Source organism: Alosa alosa, chromosome 14, assembly GCF_017589495.1.
Source record: "Alosa alosa isolate M-15738 ecotype Scorff River chromosome 14, AALO_Geno_1.1, whole genome shotgun sequence".
Lineage (NCBI taxonomy): Eukaryota > Metazoa > Chordata > Actinopteri > Clupeiformes > Clupeidae > Alosa > Alosa alosa.
In genome coordinates, this window is record NC_063202.1 from 12,391,471 (window position 1) to 12,393,970 (window position 2,500).

Here is a 2,500-nt window from a genome sequence, read left to right on the forward strand (position 1 = left end):
GCGTGTGTGTATGTGTGTGTGTGTATGTTTGTAGGTGTGTAGTGTGTGTGACTGTGTGTGTGTGTGTGTGTGTATGTGTGTGTGTGTGTGTGTGTATGGGACTCACCGGGGACAAACACAGCCACCTCTTGTGTGTGTAGAGAGCCTTCCTCAGTGCGCAATAATATTATTACACTCCCCGTGTCTCCATGTCAAGGTAAAGAACCTATGACAGGGCTTACCGCTCTCCACCTCGTCTGAATGCTTTCATCGCCGCGGAATAACAGGTGACAGGTGCAGAACCCGTGCAGGTGATGGAGTGGGCGGAGTCAGTCTTGAGGATGACCTCAGCGTCGCCGGGGATGATCTCCAGCCCGGTGTTGCCATGGAAACACCACAGCAGCACTGACAATGACATCATAGGACATTTGAGCCAATAGGATACACACACTCTTATTCATACAATCACAACACACATCTCAGAATCAGGAATGATACACACTCCTATTCACAACCTTTCATACGAGTCACACACACACGGGGAATAAGGTGTGCACACATACACATATGTACAGTATACTGTGTGTGTGTGTGTGTGTGTGTCTTACCTGTTAAAAGTGTTGTGAGGGGAAGTGATCGCAACCTCATGGTTATCATAGTTCTGGCAGCTCTTGTTCAACAGACAGACTGGAGGGAGAGAGAAAGATAGAGAGTGAGAGAGAGAGAATGAGAGAGAGAGAGAGAGAGAGAGAGAGAGAGAGAGAGAATGAGAGTGAGGCAGAGTTCTCCAAAGAGAAACAGAAGCTTGTTTTGTTGATTTTAGAAAAGCATTTCACTCAATTTGGCATGATGGAATATTTTATAAAACTTTACAAAGCGGTGTAGGGGGTAAAACATTTGATATAATCAAATCCATGTATATGGACAACAAATGCGCTGTGAAAATTGATAACAGCAGAACAGAATACTTCACTCAGGGGCATGGGGTGAGACAGGGCTGTAGTTTGAGTCCTACCCCCTGTTCAATATCTATATTAATGAGTTAGCGTGTTACAGAACAATCTACAGCTCCTGGACTCCCCTAAACAATACGGAAGTTAAATTCCTGCTCTTGTAGATGACCTGGTGCTGCTCTTCGGCCCCAACAAGGGCTACACCAGCACCTGGACCTAGAGCACTTCTGTCAGAACTGGCTCCCGACATTTCATTTGGCAAAAACAAAGATTGTTATTTTCCCAAAAAAGAAAGCCAGATCCCAAATCCAGATATCTTTTCACCTCTCGAGCAACAATGTTATGCATTATTCAGGCAACGCAAACCCGCCCTGCTTTTGACCTTGCAGTGAATACGCTTAAAGAGAAAGCTCACAGAGCTCTCTATGCCATCAAAAAAAAGGACGTGGCCCTGAGTCAGTGGCCCTGAGTCAGTGGCCCTGAGTCAGTGGCCCTGAGTCAGTGGCCCTGAGTCAGTGGCCCTGAGTCAGTGGCCCTGAGTCAGTGGCCCTGAGTCAGTGGCCCTGAGTCAGTGGCCCTGAGTCAGTGGCCCTGAGTCAGTGGCCCTGAGTCAGTGGCCCTGAGTCAGTGGCCCTGAGTCAGTGGCCCTGAGTCAGTGGCCCTGAGTCAGTGGCCCTGAGTCAGTGGCCCTGAGTCAGTGGCCCTGAGTCAGTGGCCCTGAGTCAGTGGCCCTGAGTCAGTGGCCCTGAGTCAGTGGCCCTGAGTCAGTGGCCCTGAGTCAGTGGCCCTGAGTCAGTGGCCCTGAGTCAGTGGCCCTGAGTCAGTGGCCCTGAGTCAGTGGCCCTGAGTCAGTGGCCCTGAGTCAGTGGCCCTGAGTCAGTGGCCCTGAGTCAGTGGCCCTGAGTCAGTGGCCCTGAGTCAGTGGCCCTGAGTCAGTGGCCCTGAGTCAGTGGCCCTGAGTCAGTGGCCCTGAGTCAGTGGCCCTGAGTCAGTGGCCCTGAGTCAGTGGCCCTGAGTCAGTGGCCCTGAGTCAGTGGCCCTGAGTCAGTGGCCCTGAGTCAGTGGCCCTGAGTCAGTGGCCCTGAGTCAGTGGCCCTGAGTCAGTGGCCCTGAGTCAGTGGCCCTGAGTCAGTGGCCCTGAGTCAGTGGCCCTGAGTCAGTGGCCCTGAGTCAGTGGCCCTGAGTCAGTGGCCCTGAGTCAGTGGCCCTGAGTCAGTGGCCCTGAGTCAGTGGCCCTGAGTCAGTGGCCCTGAGTCAGTGGCCCTGAGTCAGTGGCCCTGAGTCAGTGGCCCTGAGTCAGTGGCCCTGAGTCAGTGGCCCTGAGTCAGTGGCCCTGAGTCAGTGGCCCTGAGTCAGTGGCCCTGAGTCAGTGGCCCTGAGTCAGTGGCCCTGAGTCAGTGGCCCTGAGTCAGTGGCCCTGAGTCAGTGGCCCTGAGTCAGTGGCCCTGAGTCAGTGGCCCTGAGTCAGTGGCCCTGAGTCAGTGGCCCTGAGTCAGTGGCCCTGAGTCAGTGGCCCTGAGTCAGTGGCCCTGAGTCAGTGGCCCTGAGTCAGTGGCCCTGAGTCAGTG

At 53.8% G+C, this 2,500-nt stretch overlaps 1 protein-coding gene and 1 long non-coding RNA gene across 2 annotated transcripts in view; both read right to left on the reverse strand.

Annotated features, from left to right (window-relative positions):
* pdgfrb (platelet-derived growth factor receptor, beta polypeptide) overlaps positions 1-154 on the reverse strand; it is a 20,928-nt gene extending 20,774 nt beyond the window's left edge. The window contains exon 1 of the mRNA XM_048263451.1: positions 107-154. The gene's annotated coding sequence lies outside the window, so the exon portion shown is untranslated. The remainder of the gene's footprint in view (positions 1-106) is intronic.
* Positions 155-263: 109 nt separating this feature from the next.
* The window catches only part of LOC125307467, a 19,498-nt gene continuing 17,261 nt past the window's right edge, over positions 264-2,500 (reverse strand). The window contains exons 2-3 of the long non-coding RNA XR_007195720.1: positions 588-666; positions 264-384 (exon numbers count right to left, since the gene is read on the reverse strand). This is a non-coding gene — a long non-coding RNA (uncharacterized LOC125307467). The remainder of the gene's footprint in view (positions 385-587; positions 667-2,500) is intronic.